This window comes from Anoplolepis gracilipes, chromosome 4, assembly GCF_047496725.1.
Source record: "Anoplolepis gracilipes chromosome 4, ASM4749672v1, whole genome shotgun sequence".
NCBI classification, from domain to species: Eukaryota; Metazoa; Arthropoda; class Insecta; order Hymenoptera; family Formicidae; genus Anoplolepis; species Anoplolepis gracilipes.
This window is the reverse complement of record NC_132973.1, coordinates 7,853,864-7,872,875: the sequence shown is the minus strand read 5'-3', so window position 1 is coordinate 7,872,875 and position 19,012 is coordinate 7,853,864. Positions and strand designations below refer to the sequence as shown.

Below are 19,012 nucleotides of genomic sequence, written 5' to 3'. Positions count from 1 at the left end.
ATCTCGTATATATATATATATATATATATATATATATATATATATATATATATATGTGTATTTATTCTTTATTTCTTTTCTCAAGCTAAACAAAAATATATTCTTTACTTTTTTCTCAATATGAACATATAAATATAAACTCTCTTCTTAACATAAAAATGTATTCTTATTTCGAATATTTATAACCGTCGATAAGTAAACGAACAAAATAAAAGAACCAAACAATTTACTTTTACATTACATAATATTTACTTTTTTCAAAATATATAGACTCTACACATATATTTTATTATTCTAATATTATAGCGATTATTATTTAATTCTTGTAACGTAACATTGATATTTTTAATAATATATAATTATTTAGAAACAAATCGATACATGTCGTAAAGTTTAAATAAGATATAATTTAATAATTTAGCGAATTGACCGGGACAACCGGGACTTGTTCTTTAAATCGGACATGTCTCGGTGTATATATATGTTTATATTGAGAAAAAAAATAAAGAATAAATTTTTTTTTATCTTGACACGTCGTTTTTCGTATTAATGATCTTCATCTTTTCCCAGAAGATACGTCGCAATTGTCTCAACAAGTAAAAGCACTCTCTGCGATTTTTCTCTTGTCTTCTCTAATCGCTGACTGAATTCTTGAATAAACTTTTTTTGGCATCTGATTGATTGGCCTCATCATTTCTTTAAACGACATTTTGCGAAATCTCATCCATGTTTTTAAAAAAACATGCTGTTCTAATATAACGGTTTTTAATTCTCCACACCCAGCTTTCTTCTTCGTTCTTTGATTTAGGAAACTTCGTAAGTTCCCATATTTTGCCTATAAGCATTTCGTGTGAAATTGTATCTCCTAAGTTTTTCCGTTCTTTTAACCAATTAAGTAGTTGTTTATCCAAATCAGATAGATTGGTCTCATCACCTCTATGAACAGAATTTGGCAAAATAAGTTTTATTAGAATGTCATGACAATTCATAAATCTTTTCAGCCAGCGATATTTTGCCTGATCTGTTGATGGTCCACCAAACACGTCGATAAGTTTGTTGGTTTTATCTTGAAGCATCTTGGATAAAATTTTATTTTCTGTGATTATCCGTTCTAGTAACCAATCAAGCAATTTTTGATCCACTTTTTCATACTGGAGGTTAGTACTGTATACTTGAATATTGTGATGATTTTTAAATTTCCGCAGCCATGGCGTTAGCTCCATTGATGGTGGTCCTCCAACATTATTTATAATTTCTTCTGCTTTCACATAAAGTAGCTTGCGGGTAATTACGTTTCCTGCTTCTTTCTGTTCTAGACACCATTTCTTCAATTGATCGTCCAACTTTTTATATTTGACACGCGTTGCTTTTCTTTGTAGGTTTATCTCTTGCTTCACCAGTTCACATATTTCATTATATTTTATTTGATTAATATTTATAACTATTTTATTATCATCAGCAATTTTAATTGCATCGATACCTGCATTCGCTTTCCGATGAATTTCAGTGCGCTGTTGAAGCGAAAGCGGAGTTGATTTCTTTCTCATTCTGTACTTGGATGACGTGATGTGGTTTTTTATATTTAAAATTATTTGTATAGAAAACTTTGTGTCACTATTATTGATTTCAGAGACTCCGAAAACTTTTCACTACACAATATGAGGTTTTGAAGCACTAAAGATATACTGGTAACTAAACATTATGGTTGCTCTTAAGAAGAGCTTTCCAAATGTAAATAAAAATATTGTTTGAAAGTCATCTGTCCACTGACTAATAGAGATGTTTTCATATTTTTGATATTTACAGTTTACGCACAATAATATGTATTAAAAATTTTATAGCCTACAATTTATTAAGACGATATAGGAATGATAAATAAAGTTATTGTTATAACATACTTAGTTGAGCGCACACAATGCACAAGCTGAATAAATTTTAATGAGATAAAAAATTGAAATTAATTTAGTCAAATAAATTTTAATATGTGAATAAAAAATGTATTAATTACTAATTGTAAAAGATAAATTTAATTCCAAATAAAAGTTTTGTTGTGTTGTTTACGTATAAAACTAATTTCTTTTCCTTATAATTTTATCTTATTACTTGAAATAAAATTAGCCAAACTCTGCTCGCGAAAAGACAAAATGTATAAATATCGTACAACTATCAAAATTATTAATATTTATTTGCAATATTTAAATATAAATGGTATAAAATATTTCACACCATTACAAATTACATGGATTATTTACCGATCACAATGAAATGATAAAATTCTTCACTACACTTGGTCATGCACGTATACATATACCTATAACAATAAGTAAGATATGACGTAGTAATACAAATAGAAAGAAACAAAAATTAGAAAATTGATACAGAACTCAATCACATATTATTGCCCTACTGTAGTTCGAAATTATTTGCACTCGAAAATAACGTAAAATTTATAAAGTCATTTCATCTCTGATGAAAAAATAAGTCTATTAGAATAAAAGTTAAAATATACTTATGTCTGAAAATTTATAAATTTCATAATTTTTATTATTTTATGTAAAATAATTATAAAACGTTATGATATTCAATAATAAAGCAAAATCGATAATTCAAAAAATTATATTCGCAATATTATTAACAAAAATAAAATCCCCAAAATAATTTTGCATCTCATTACGATAATTTCTAAGTTCCAAATATTTATTGCTTGAAAGTATTATCATCCCCAATTTTAAATAGATGCCATAAAAGAAAAAAGAAAGAAGAAGACGCAAACACGAAAAATTGGAAACCGTTACATTGTTGCCCATCGAATTCTACTATAAAAGATAGAAAGATTAGAATCTTGAATCGGCATATGCTTTTGCGATGTATGTACACATATCCTTGAATGTAATATGTGATAAATAGAAGAAAACGAATAGAAAAGATAGAAGAGGAATGTTAATCCAATTCAAAAAGATGCACCTTTTGTATCATCAGAAATATCATACGATAATATCGAAAGTATACGTAACTGCAACGAAAGTGAAAAGTGCATACTTAAAATGCAATCGTATATATTATGCTAATAGAATTTCTAGCTATATATTACATACATTTTAGACTCTTTCTTTTCCTCTCTCTCTCTCTCTCTCTCTCTCTCTCTCTCTCTCTCTCTCTCTCTCTCTCTCTCTCTCTCTCTCTCTCTCTCTCTCTCTCTCTCTCTCTCTCTCTCTCTCTCTCTCTCTCTCTCTCTCTCTCTCTCTCTCTCTCTCTCTCTCTCTCTCTCTCTCTCTCTCTCTCTCTCTCTCTCTCTCTCTTTCTATCCCTCTTTTTCTCTCTCACTCACAAACAGTGTATTTATATATTCAAATTTATATTATACTTAAATAAAGGATATATTTAAACGTGTTAGAAAGAAATAGATTAGAAAAGATATAAAAAATGAAGAAAAAATTAACAGTTTCAAAGTACAAAAGAAATGCAGTTAAAAGACATCGTACCGACAAATAACATATATAAATAGTCATATAATGTCAGTGTTACTTATTTTTACAATTTCTACACGTGTGACAGCCATAAAAGTGAGCACGTGTTTTATTCTTGACATCCGCAAAGTTTGCCAGGTAGCAAGCACATGTCATTTTTCACGTCAAAATTTGGTCAATTCGAACCAAAAATGACGTGACGTAATGACGGAAAAATGTTACAGATCGATGACATTTCAAGACATTAAAAAGACGTGATTTTATGACCATTTTTACCTATTTATTACAATAACGTTTTAATGACGTTTTAATAACAATTTCAACTTTGAAACAATTAACATTATAATATATCAAAAGTACTTTATAACTCCATATAGATTGATTATAATTAATAATTAAAATAAGCATATATGCGCAAGAAGTATTATCACGAATTAAAAATTAATAGCCTGATATTTAATCTCGACGTGTTCTTTTGAGAATTTGTCTTGTTGGAGAAATACCAATATAGATGGCAATTACTAGAAAATAATAGAAACAACACAAATTATGCAAATAATTGAACAATTTATAATATTCTCTGAATTATATCATAATTTACTTCAATTATGGATATCATTAGATTTAGAAGTTAAAAATATGGATTATGTAAGTTATACATTATGTTAAATTATAATTATGCTTCGTTATTCGCTGCACGAGCATAACTATGTGTTTTAGAATAAAATAAACATAAATATTTAATACAATTTTTCTAATATAATTTATAACATAAATTTTAGAATATGTTCGAAATTGTCCATTAACAATTACATATCACATTATCGCTCGAAAACTCGGCATACGCTGCGACCTGATGCCAAAAATAAAAATTTTACAATCATATAGAAGCCGACATAATAAGTATAATTTTTATTTTTTAAAGCCTTTTCAATCTTTCTGGTTTTTATTTTTATATATACAATTAAAAATATTCACTGTATATATATATATATATATATATTTATATATACATAATATATATACATAAGTATTACATACAATTGATTTTTTCATTTATTATTTTACATATAAACATGTTCACATATTTAGATAAATTTAATAAACACTTTAATAGGTTTTTTTAGTTATTGATGTATCTTATGATTTGTTGACATGTATTGTAACATAGAATTTTTAATTCATATTATTAAGTGATATAATTATTATTATAAAATATACACAATTCGTAATGTAAATATATTGAAATTATGTGTAAATAATTGTTTAAATACTTTTTATAAAAATAATCTTTAAAGATTGTTGTGATACTTTAAAGATTATAAGATTAAAAATACAATGTTAAAATCGTAATAAAAAATAAAATATGTTAAAAACATTGCATTAAGTCAAATCATTTACATATTCTTAAATTTTCGCGATCCGTTTACATTATCTATTCTAAGAACTAGTGAAATTCTGCTATCAGTGAATGGACTTTTATTTGACACGATTTTCATCGTACACTAATACTGTATGATACTCAATTCAATCTGTCGCGTTATTTAAATTGTAGTTTTATAATTAACATTTAAAAAAATACAATCTAATAAGAAGCTAAAGATGTATTGCTATTGATTTTCTTAATCGACTAAGATTTGATCTCGGTAGCAAATTTAAAATAAGCTTGATTAAGTTTTATCAAACAAATTCAATATAATATATATTTAATTATTTTTTATATAATCAAACGTCCAAAAATGTGGAATATACATGTAATGTATATTAAATCTACTCTTTTGATTTACTGTATAACATGCTTAATTGACATACTAAATTAGTGTTTTCTATTGTAAAAGAAAGTGTATTGCAATAAGTTATTTATATAATATATTTTATAACAAATTGATTTTTCTGTGTATATTAAGATTAGAATTTTTATAAGTTAAATATATAAGTTTTACAAATACAGAGAAACATTCTTTTAGAACAGTTTTAAAGATAGTTTTAAAATGTTCTATATTATTTTAAATACGACTGTGTAACTCTCTAGGTGTTATTTATCTAATGTAAAAATTACATTTTTTATTTTTCACATGTACAAAAATTAAACAACTGTTCCAAGTTCCAATTAAACGCGTACGATAAGAATACAATTTCTATATCTATGCTAAACAAATATAAATCTATATCTAATGGTAATTTGTCGATTTTCGCCTGAATTTAAACTAATGAACAGTGTTTCTATAGTTTTGTACTGTGTGTTCTATTTAGTTGTATTCTTATTATTAGGTGTGACCTGAAATACAAAATGATATATGGCTTGAAAACTAGTCCGTGCGCTAGCACCCTCTGCAGAAATACCAGAGAAATACAGTATTTAAAATAAGCACAGTGTGATCGCGCACGGATCTGCAAACGTAAATTCGAAAAATAGAATTCTGTAAGAAAAAGAAACTGAAGAGACAAGAAATAGAAAGATATACACATAACTATTTATGAAATATTAAGATAATTGTTAGTTGTATGAAAAATTGATGGAGAATTGTAGATTAATAATAGCCTTCTCATACATCATACATATTTTCTTCTATGTCATATCTTATATATGACAGAATAAATTTTTAATATTTTTTACAGTCATTAATTTGCCGCATATTATTACTCTGTACATTGCATGCTACTAGATTGTTATTATCTTTGCAATCGGACTCGTTTTACCTACGTATTGTGAAATAAAAAAATATTAAGCGATATAACGATTAAGAAAAATACAAGTAGCGTGGTTATGTTTATGCATATTTTATACAGTTTTTAAAAATATTATTTCCGAATATAGAAAGAGAAAGTCAATAAAGACATTTTATTAATTTAATTATACATATATATTCGAAAATCAACGTCAAAGTCAATTTTAATATTTGATTTACATGTGACAGGAATGTATGTACAAGAGAAAGATGGCACGCGCCAAAGTGCATTACTGACCAGTGCATCCGGTCTTCAACGCCCACACACGTGCACATTAATACGTCGATACGTATCGATGACGACGAGGAAGGAAGGAAGGTCGTGCGATTCATCCGCCTTTTCTTTTGCCGCAGGACAGAGAAGGATGGATGCAAGGGATGTTTCGCGAGGGGCTGAAGGAAAAATCGGGTCGACGATGACTGAGAAAATTACATCTTTCGACGATGACTGTGCATTTGACGTCATTCGCTCGTCGCGCGAGGTAAATGCGTGTGCGTTACGTATAGATACGCAAATATACGCACCGCGGAAACGTGAGAAATACACGTATAAGGCGACGCTCACATCGTGAGACTCAATTGCGACTGCTAGAAACACTGGTGGTATTCGAGAACAGAAACTAGAGGTAAGTGGAATTTTGAAAAAAAGATATCCGCGTTTTTTTTGTTCTTCACATTTTTTTCCCTTTACGTTTTAATATAATTTTTATATATGTAACGAAAAATATTCGATTATAAAATGCCCCTGTAAAATCATCAGTAGCATAGATCGAGTTGAGATAATACAAACGTGTTTAAATAAACTTCCTTTATTATTTCTGGCGTGCTAAACTCCTTTCTGAGATTATACTCATATTTTACGAGACACATGTATACAATACATACTTCTGAGTTGTTTTAGCGTTTTATACTTCATTAATCAATCGATATCGATAAAGTAGTAATCGGGAAGGAACAGTAGTGGACGAAAGAATAATCTCACCAGAGATCTCTCATAAATAAGAAATAAAAATTGCTAGGAAAAAAGAGAGGTGGGCCAAAGCTCGGCTCAGTAAGAGCGGCTTAAACGGTGACTACTATATTGTCGCTGGGAAACGAAAATAGCTGCTGTCAACCTCAGAGGCGAATCATGGCGGCGAGAGAGCGAGAGAGAGAGAGAGAGAGAGAGCGACGATGGCTGACACGGAGGGCTAAGGTGGTATAGTGCACGACAGCGAAGAAGGTGGGACCAAGAGAAGCGACGAAGAAGCATCAAATGAGGGTGTTGTGTGTGAGATCTGGAATGAAGAACCCGGCCGAACAGACTTATTGCGCCTTACGTAATTCTTCTTCTTCGTCTTCTCTTCTTCGAGCTTCAAAGCCTCGAGTCTGAAAATTTATCTCGGTGTGCGTTATTATGGCATCACGCGAGAGAGATCGAAAACTTGACACAATAAAATACTTATAATCGTACATAAAATTCGATGAGTCATAATAAAAATAAGCGTCGAAAATAGAATTCTCGAGAGAAATAAAAAGAATGATTTGTAAAATGATATCTGTTGATTTGTTTGTTGAATTACTCGAATTATTGTTTTACAATTCAAGCAAAGATCCATTTATGAAAGTAAGAGTCAAGAAAGATCTTTAAGGGAATATAATTGCATGAGAAATAATTATTGACTCGAAAATGTATCGATTAGGCATTTTGCGTCTCTTAGATTTTATTTAAATCAATTGTGTCTAATAAAATTAATTTGAAAATTTTGCAAACGCTATAAAAAAAAACGCCATATCTATGAGATCGATAATGGAGACGATAGCCGGACAGTAATACAATTTTATTCGTATGTAATGTAATACAATGTAATTTAATCGCGTGACTTATCTCGCTCAGATGCCAACAAAACTCACCCGCATAGTCACATTCATTGAGCCGTCATCTCCCGACGGGATTAATTATCACAGTTTCGAGGATCCCGTCCAAATATCTTCGCTCGAATTAGATCCCGGCGTCGGCTGAATTAGCGAATATACACGCAAATTACACAACATCATAACTTGTAATTATTATCGCGCGAGCGACAGATGCCAAAAAACGTGTCTCTCGAAGAAGGAAATGCGTCGATGTTTGTCGCTCGCGACGGCCAATTAATAACATTAATTAGCGATACAACCGCGAACTTATTTCAACTTCATTTCCGGTCAGCTGCGTCTAGAAAGAGAGAGGAAAAGCGAATGCAGGAATTAATACACTTCCGGTGAACTTGCACTTGATGTTATGAGTGTCCTCGATTGCATTTCTTTTTTCGATTTTCTACAAGAAAAAAATAATGTATTATATTACTTTATAATGCAATTCTCTCCCTGCAATCTATCTATTATATTATATACGGATACTGAAAAGAAAGAGATTAATTAATATTAATTTTACTTGTATTAAATCTGTAGATTATTCTGAAAATTATTTCCGTATAATTACAAATTCATTCTCATTTCGTTACCAAAGCAATAACAATCTCGATACAAAGTGTATAAAGTAGAAAATAATTATTTGCTATAGGAATCCAGAAAAAAAATGCAACGCGTCCAATAGTTTATTTAAGTCGATATGGTCTTCTCGTTTAACAGAATTCGACAATTAAATTTTATTTGTTTCAAAATTTGTTGAGATTTTATCCTAAAAGATAAGGACTGCGAGAGAGACTGGGAAAGGGGATACTGACTACTTTGACACATAAGCATGTGTTAAATAAGATTTTGAACTTCTTACACGCGCTTTACTTTTCTCTCAACTCCTAGCAAATGGTTATTTCTCAGCTCGTATTTGCTTGAGCTGTAAATTCGCGTTATCTTTCAAGAGATCACAGAATCTTTTTCGATCGCCCATGTTTACTCATTTTCCCGTGGAATATGCAAGTATCAGCGACCGCAAAATTCCTCATCTGAAAATTCCGTTTCGCGTCACAGGCGGCCTTGCTTTTCGATCATCGTTCGGCTAGGCGCCCGTTCACCGCACGACCATCCCTCATCTGGTGCCGTCGTCGCGTCGGTGCCTCGACACCGGTGATCGTTCCTGGCGCGAGATGCCCACCAGGGCACAGAACAACAGGCGCGGAACTTGGCATCGGGACGAAATACCGGTGGTATACCCGAGTACATTCTATTCGCCGTCGTCGTCACAGCATCGACTCTGGGAGATGACTCGCCGAGGAAGATGTTGCGTTCCACGGAGTCGAAGAATAATGTTAGAACAAGAGAGAAAACTGATTTTCATATATACGTTCTGCGATAGCAATAACGCGGATCATGTACATTCCTGAGCAGAGTTATCTCGAGCCGAGCATGCGCTTGGCACGATTCGGACTCGAGAGATGCTGCTGGTCCAGTGACGGTATTCTTGGTTTTTCGCGGACGCTTTTATAGGTCGTTGTCTGAGCTTTCTCGTCAAAAAATGGGAAAAGCATTTTTCGTTCCCTAGTAAATATTAATATAAATTTTAATGTATTTTTATATGCTTCAGGAATTTAATATTAAATTATAAATATTAATTTTATTTTTTTACGTTCAGAAATTTAAGATTAATTATAATTTAAGATAAATTATAAATTTTAAATAAAAAAATTTAATATAGAAAAATGATATTGATACACATATAATTTTTTAGTTTTTCATATATTCAATAGATAATATCTTTTTAAATCTATAATTTTATAACGAAAGGAGCTGTCACTTTCGTGTTTTTTTTAGAATATTTAGAAATTGAAGAGAAAAAATTGGAATTTATAAAGATGTGTTAGTTATTATGGATGTAGTTTGGACATCGAATCTTGCTTACTTTTGTAGTGTTCGAAGTATGCTTCAGAAATTTAATATTAAATTATAAATTTTAATTTAATTTTTTTTAAGCTCAGATATTTAACATTAAATTATAAATTTTGACCGAATTTTTTTTTAAATAGTAAAAAAATTTAATATAGAAAAATAATATTGGTACACATATAATTTTTTAGTTTTTCATATATTCAATAGATAATATCTTTTTAAATCTATAATTTTATAACGAAAGGAGCTGTCATTTTCGTGTTTTTTTTAAGAATATTTAGAAATTGAAGAGAAAGAATTGGAATTTATAAAGATGTGTTAATTATTATGGATGTGGTTTGGACATCGAATCTTGCTCACTTTTGCAGTTTTCGAAGTAAGCGCGAGTCGTTTAGCAACACGGCATGGTACAACAATTTCTAATATTTTCTCAAGTCGTTTTGTTTCACGTTTATTAAATCGAGCCGCATCGTAAACTCTCGGACGCTCTCCTTTATTGGTGAGCGAGGCATTTGCTCGCTCGAGAGCTAAGATCATCAAATGCGAATATAGCGGAAATATATGAAACGCGTTATAAACTTGCGCGTGCATATGGAATGACTCGTAACTGACTAGCGCGTGAAACGTTAAGGGAATTAATTATTTGAATCCGAACGGAGATTTCGTTCGTTTCAATCTCGGTTTGATTCGACAATCACGGAAAATAATAATAAAAATATTTCAGCGCTAATAAAAATACTTGTTGACGCGTCGACAAATGGGTCGGTACCACGCGTAATGCAAGCCGGTCGAGAGAACATACGTAATGCAATACTAACCGACCATTGTACCTCTTGTACCACCGCCAAATTGTTCTTCGCGGTTATAAGAGTTCCTTTTGAAGACACCATCTCGCAGCAAGTTACTCTACTCATTATGAATTCTTGAATTGCAATTTCAGTTAATGAACAAATAATTTGAGATTTGAGGACGCGATATGAGATCGCTTGCAGAATTAAATAAAAAAAAAAGAAAATATACGCAATAGATAAAATAAGATAAGATATATTTATGTATATATGATAAAATATAGAAAAGAAAATTCAAAAAAATAAAAATTATATAATTATTATAGAAAGCATTGTAATATTAAGTAAATTATACAGGTATCTACTATTTGATTTCTTAATTACTGCATTTAAGATATTTGGTTCGCACAACTTTGTAGAATTAAAATTTCTACATATAGTTTATTTTAAAATAGTTTATATATTAAATTTTTAAATTTTTATGCGAGTACAAAAAAAGAATACCTCTTTCTAGTTGTTATTGCTTTAGATTTATTTCGTCGGGTATTTATACGTTACAGAAGCTTTTAATATCTTCTGTTCGTAATTGAGGACGATCCAAAACTTAGCGATGCAATAAATAAAGCACTGAGACATTTCAGATTAATGACGAATTATTTGAATCTAATTCAATGTTTAATCTACTCATTTATAGTAATTTTATGTATCTTTCTCGCTCTCGTTTAGTGAATACTAACTTTACACAAGGTATGTAAAAAAATAAAATAATAAATAAATATATTTATTATACATATATAAAATTTAAATTCATTAATAAAATTATAAAATTATAAAAGAATTAAAATTATGAAGAATATTTTTCATACATGTAAGATATATTGCAAGAATTTTGCATTTAAAAATCTGATTAGAAATATTAGCTCTTTTAGCGTATTACAAATATAATTTGATATATATACAGTATCTGATTACAAATAAATTATATATAAATCCAGTATGATTCAGATAGATGATACACTATATAGAAAAGAATGCGACTAGCAGAAATCTGAATACGCTCGTGTTATTACGTTGTCGCTTGTGTAATATCAAATTCGTAATTGTCTCGACGATGTCGATAACGGGAGGACGATGATGACTCAAGCTTCAAGGCTCTCGTCGGTGAAGCGAGGCTCGTTTCGTTCGTGTCCGCTCTTCCATCTCGACGTTGGCCCGGTTTATCTCCGCCGATCCCGAAATAATCTTAGATTTGGTCTCTCCTGCTCGCACTTCTCATGCTTCGGGTCTCCGCCGAGCATGTGCGTGTGCGGACGTACACGCGTGTTTCGAGAACTTCCCCTCGTGTCTCTTCTTCTCTCCATCGTCTTCATCGCGCATACCTACGATCTCTGACTATAGAAGTGCGCGTCGTTAGAACATCGGATCCGCGGCCAACATCGGCCGACGTCATCTGGACCGATCGCTTGTACCAGAGTAAAATGGATTGAAACGCCAAAAAATTACGAAAATATCAAATAGAAAATACGATAAATAGAGATTTATTTTAAATTGTACATGTGGTGTACATTTTACATTTTTTGAAAAATAACCGCAAGAATTAATGAGAATAAAGCAAAAGAATTTATTTTATTTTCTTCATGATCAGTCACAGAAATAACGTGGTTGTTGAGAGCAAGTTGCGAAAAATATCAGATAAAGATAATTGAAATAGAAAAAAAACAGATTTTTAACATTAGACTTTTAGGATTATTTGGACCATTCGGTGTCGGATTAAATTTTGATATAAGATTTATATAAAATTATAATTTAAAAAATAAGCATTGTTATTTAATTATTTACGTTTAGGTTTAATTCGAGAGAAGATCTTTCTTTCTTTGTAATAATAAATACTTTTAGAATAGCGTTATAAAAGTAATTAACAGCTTCTTTTTTTAATATCTATAAATATATAATAATATAAAAAAATATTAAATTTATAATAATACATGTAATAATATAATTATAATTTTTAAAAATAAGTGTGTTTTTAAAAATAGTGTTTTTGGCATATCTTGTATAACTTATAAGCTTGTATATTTTACGAACTCGTTTTACTTTTCCATTTCATCTGTCAGGTAAATCTGTCATATATTTATTTAGTTTCGACCGCGAAAAAATGTATCGCGCTAATTTAACGGACGACCACCGTTCGTCTGAAAATCACTGAACTCGTGCCAGGCATCGTGAGGAAACTCATCGATAAATTGCACCTCTAATACACAAAGTACTATTCGCGAAATGATTTAAGGTCTCAGTGTATATGAGACTCTAATTATGTTTATTTGTCAAGCATGGACAATTTTTCATTGTTCCGATTCTAAAGTTCATTTTTTAGTGAAAACAATTTATTTAAAAAAATGAGAGAATGATTATGTCTCATTAAAGTGTAAGTCACAATTAAAATAAAAAATAGAGAAACGATGTACTTTTATAAAAAATTGTTATATAAATCACACAACAGAATTGAATTAAATAAAATACGAAAACGTACATCATAATTGGAACAAATCTTTCTTCGAAACATTTTTCATCAAAGTTGAAATGTTTCGAATTTTATTGTTGCTTTTTTTCATAATATTCCATTGGCTCTTCTCTATAAACAATTAGCATCACATAACTTTATTTCTCTGGAATTATTCAAATTTATTTTGATAAATATCCATCATTTCGATATGCTTACGAATTGTTAATAATGAGAATAATTTGTTTTAATTTATTTTAACTTAATTACTTTTTTTTATTTCCGAGAAAACATTTCTTTTTTTAAATTTGAGTTTTTTATTTTGCAGTTTATTAAATATAATAAAATTTATAAAAGAAAATTGTATGCGTTTTATAGAAAGTATTTTTAAACAATTATATATCAGAATTATAGAATTGATAATAAAATAAGACGATTAATACTTGTAAGTTATATAAATAATTTTAGACAGTTTTTTGTAAACGATATTAATTTTTTTGGCCAGAAAATACGTAACGACAATGTGTGTTTCATTCAAAATAGAAACTCATGAATTCCTGTGCTATCTTTCGCTCTTTAATTTGACATCTCGAGATAAGTCATGCGACAAGAAAATTAGTAAGGCAAAGTGGCTTAAAGTTTTAAATGATTCAGAGACTTCTCTCTTTTCGCTTAGTCTAACGCATGCGTTTGGCACACACCGTTTGCTCGTAACTATCATGACTCTCTTGGCACGCTGACGTCGGTCACCCACGCCCGTGGAATAAACGCGACCTAATGATGCGCGATCGACCGTAATAATTTACGTAATAATCGAGCGATGATAAGCATCATGTGAATGAAAATTCGCGGATTAAATAAAAATACGTTTTAAATTAATTTTCAAAAATATATTTCTTTAATTATATGTATATTTCCTTTAAGTATACTTGAGTTAACATGACTTCGATAAAAAAAGAATTAATTTTTAATTAAATAAATTTTTCTTAAATTTCCAAAAATAAAGTTTTATTGACTTACAATCTTTTTTAACATTGTATGATTTAGTTACATCTTTTATGTTTTACAACGTGTTTTATTGGTTCTAGCAGATCATTATGAGTTGACGGAAAAGACGAGTTTCTCAACCGACCCTATGACACATACCGTACAACACATCGACCGAAGAATCATCGTCCTCTGTGCATCTCTTCCTGTCATTAACGAGGACTGGAAGAGATCCAATTTCTCCGCGAGAAAACTGCATTGCTATCTATTGCACTATGCTGAACTGTTGAAATTGTACGAATAAGAGAAATCTCGCAGTTTATCACATATTGGCCAAATATCTAGGATGTTGTGTTAGAATCATATTAGGTAATGTAGAAAGTATACATTTTTTTATTTCGTAAAATATTTTAATTAGAGTAGAAGGTAAGATTAAAATTTTAAAGTTAAAAAATTTGTGATTTTAGTATAAAAGAAATTATTAAATTTTTTTTTGTATAAAAAAGAAAAAAAAGATATTTTTAATGATACAAAAATAGGATTGTTTGTATAAATATTAAAATATAATATACGATAAATGGAATAATGTTTTATTATATTGACATTAAGAGAATAAATTTTATTTTGTCTATATTTTTTATAATATACCATTTAAAAAATGACAATAATATTTTAATATTAATATTGATAAATAAATATAAAAATAATTTTTCAGTTTATATTATTTCATAATTTTGAATTTTATAATTTCTATAAATATTGCAATAATATTATATCTCAGAGATATTGATGTGAAAATTCCATTTATATCGTTAATATTTATTTATATGTATATATGATCAATGTCTATTTTGATGCATTTGAGATGTGACGGTGTGTTATAGCGATCGAAACGATGACGACATAAAATTTTACAGCGCTGTTCGGTTAACGTAAATATTATTTCTACGCGATTTACCGTGAAAGATCCACGTACCGCGTCTTCGTCTGATCATAGCTCGTCCGCGACCACTGCGCGTTTACTGGAGCGCGTTTAAAGGTTCTCTCAAGAGAAGAAAGCGCGTTGTTTGATCTGCTCGATTGCGTATGTATAAATACAGACGCCATACGCATCAAGTTCTCATCATCAATTTTACAGTTTTACGCAGCAATTATACATATGTTGTACAAAGAGCTGAGTATGTACAATATATAATATATATATATATATATATATATATGTGTGTGCATCAGCGATGTCTCAAAGAAAACAGAAAAGAAAAACAAGATAAAATATAATTAAAAAAAGGTATTTTATGTAGATGTGTTTTGTTTTATTACATATATTATTATATATTGTAAAAAACTATCTTGTAATTTTTATAAATCTTGAATCTTGAACTTTTTGTCATTTATTTCTATCTTAAAGTTAAAATTTGTTGCCAACTTTAATTGTCCATACCGTATTTTAATATATGTATTATCTACATGATATAGTTTATATCTAAATTCTTCAGATGCTATGACAAAGAAATTAATAAAACAGTAAATATTTATAAAAAATGTATAAAGAGGAAAAAGATGATTAAAAAGAAAAGAAAAAGCACTATATTCGTTCACCGGAGTTTGAATTAAAAATTCTTAGGCTCGAGAAATTCGAAAAATCTTGTCAAAAGTGTCAAATGTTTTTTTAGTCTAAATTTTAAATTATCCAGGGAAAAAATAATAGCTCATGGAAGACATGATGAGATTTTGCTGAAAAAATTATCAACGATTAAGCACAAGAATGAAACATGAGATAAATATGAAAAATATATATCAATCTATTCCAATCAACTGTCAATTTGTTTTGACATAACCGGACATGAGCGAACCACCGTTTACCGACGCGCACCCCGAATAACGCTCGCGGCCACGTGCGCCTTCCACGTGGCCTGTTGCTCCTTCCTTTTCTCCCTTTTCTCACTCTCTTCCTTTTTTTCTCGACGACATCGCAGAGGAATCGAGTTCGGTGAAGAAGCGAGCGCATCCTCCGAAATTCCGCCACCTCTTTCTTCCATTTCGAGGTCCGCGACGTTCGCCACGGCCGGGGGTAGCCCAGGGTATCAAGCGGGGGAAGCCATCAGCGGCGTTAGTCCGTGGAGGGGACCGACGAGCATCAGCGTCTCGCTCCGATGTCTATTTTCATCTCACTCGTTGGCGTCGCGGCCACCCCTTGTCGCACCGCGTTCTCGGTATCATCGTCCGCCTAAAAAGGTAGATTGACCGTGGAAGTAACGCGATCCACGATTGGTTGACCAGATCGACGAATCGGTGGCCACGTTATACCCCAGGATCACGTTGCACGCGCTTATATTGGGAGCCCCCGCGCGTTTCCCCGACAGAACGGCTCTCTAACGTAAGTGCATCACGTCGCGTCCGTCGCACGACGTCGCCGGCCTTGTTTCTTTTTTTTTCACTTTTCTCTTTTCTCTTTTGATTAAGACAAAAAAAAAAGAAAAATATTAAGAAAAAAAAACATCCGGATGTAACATCCGGATATCGTCCAATACGCATCATCTATCGGGTTGCACATTCAGAGAGATCAACGAATACCCAGACACACGTGTGTACACGCTATAGCGGATTGGTGATAAGAATTGGATTTATCAGCGATAGGGTGAAACTAGGTCTATAAGAATCTGTGGCACTCGCGAGAGGACCGAGTGGTCGAGAAAGGACTCTTCAAGCTCTCCTTCGGTAGGATCGCGTGTGCGTCTGTGCCGAATCTGTCCCGGGAAGGAAGTCACCCCCAGGTGGGCGAAAAGTGATTTTTTTTAAGGGAGTGACTGTCTTCGATCTTCGTCGATTCTTACAATTAGTGCCGTACTCGTGTGAAAATCCGAGGTGCGAGCGAGGATGTGTCAGGACTCTTGGGAAGAGGCCTTTACCTGTGTGTGTTTATAATCCCCCGGTGAAAAGACATAGTGTGCACTTCCTTTTCGTTTTTTTTTCTTTTTCTTCTATATTTCCCACCTTCTTCTCTGTCCCGATTAGATAAAATTAAAAGAAAGGATTTCCGGTCTCCATTAAATCGACTTCCAATCGTGTTTCTTTTTTTCATTGGAAGCAATGAAATATGCATCAGAAATATATATAAATGTGCAACGCTACCAAGTTTGAGTTATAGGCGTTCAATTCGGTTTAAACGAGTCATCGAAACGCAATCACATTTGTGTTATTGTCTCAATTATATTTATATATTTATAATTTATCATTTGTATATAATATATAATAATATATAAAATTATTTAAATATTTATATAGAACAAAAGAGTCTGTATTAACTTTAAGTTAACATAGATATATTGATTAAAAAAGAAGCATTGAGTTAATTTAGAGATTATTTTCATAATTAATGTTTGCTAGTTAATTCCAGATTTGCAAATAAAAGTTTAATTTTTTCAATTTTGTTTAATTTTCTTAGATAATATGATTCAACAACTTAATAAAATTATGACATATTTTATTTTAATTTAAAAATGTTCTGTACAATATTTTATAGTAATATTGAATATTTTTTGTGCAAATTATTTTGCCTTAAATTAAAAAATTCGCACATTAAAAAAGTTAATTGTACTGTAATAGTCTTTTATTGATAAAAAAGTAACAGAATCCATTTCTCTATGCAAGTAAAATTTCTATTTAGAAAATTTATTTTGTATTAAAAATTGCAGAGATTTCTCATTTATTAAATTTTCGTGAATTCTTTATTTATCAGATGAAAAATTCAGCAGGTCTAGATGTAAAATTCTCGTGTTATCATTTTTATTTTCTATATTTTTATTTGCATTTATTCTTTTAAAACTTATATCGTTTCTTCCTTCTTTTCAATATTGTTCTGTATTATGATTCATATATGTAAGCCTGATTTTGTTTATCATTTAAAGTTTAGGTTTTATTAACTTTGTTAAGCCAATAAGTTTACAAATTTCTTTTATATATTATATATTTTTCATATTTGTTCAAAGGAACGGAAATATCGAAGATTTTGTAATGCGATACACATCGCTCTTTTTGGTCCGATCGCCAGAGCCGCTTCATGCCTGCTCCATTTTGTATTCTTATCTGATTATGCAATACCCTATCGCGTTCTTCTTCACGACTCTTCTTCGTGATGCACACACAATCGTTCAGTATTAGTGCCAGTGACATTATAGCAACATCACATAAAATCGATCTGAGGTGAAGCGTATTGGATAAAATACATTTTTATTACTATAAAAATGGTTTTTTTTTAATATTTAAGTGAAACTAGAAAAGAAAAAAGCCGACGATTATCGACGATAATCTTAAAATATTTTTCGTCTTTACAAAACTACAGACTTCTCATATAAGACAATGGCTAAGAAATATTACCCATTTGATCTTTTCATAAAACATATTTTTAATATTACAAATTGATTAAATAATAAAAGAAATACATTGTTAATAAAATATTTCGGATATATTTTACATTATTATTCCGTAAATGCTAACTTGATAAGATAACATTAATCTTTTTTTTTAACAAATATATTGACGCGATCCAATAATTTTTAAATAATTACAAATGTTCAAAATAAAAAGTTTTTAAACTTTAAAGACAGATGTAAAAAAAATATGTATTTCTATATTTTTTATTATAATACATACATACATATTTTAAATAACAAAAGTAGATATTATTTAAACAAGTTTAAAAAATTTTTTAAATTAGTTATAAAAAGATAAAATAAA

At 30.3% G+C, this 19,012-nt stretch overlaps 1 protein-coding gene across 40 annotated transcripts in view; it reads left to right on the top strand.

Moving 5' to 3' along the window:
• The first annotated feature begins 16,536 nt into the window (after positions 1-16,536).
• Mhc (myosin heavy chain) overlaps positions 16,537-19,012 on the top strand; it is a 49,014-nt gene continuing 46,538 nt past the window's right edge. For 24 of the 40 annotated variants that reach the window (XM_072890084.1, XM_072890075.1, XM_072890083.1 and 21 more), the window contains exon 1: positions 16,634-16,652. The gene's annotated coding sequence lies outside the window, so the exon portion shown is untranslated. Of the gene's footprint in view, positions 16,653-16,912; positions 17,050-18,459; positions 18,479-19,012 lie in introns of those variants that run through there. The other 16 variants (XM_072890100.1, XM_072890103.1, XM_072890102.1 and 13 more) reach the window with 9 other exon arrangements.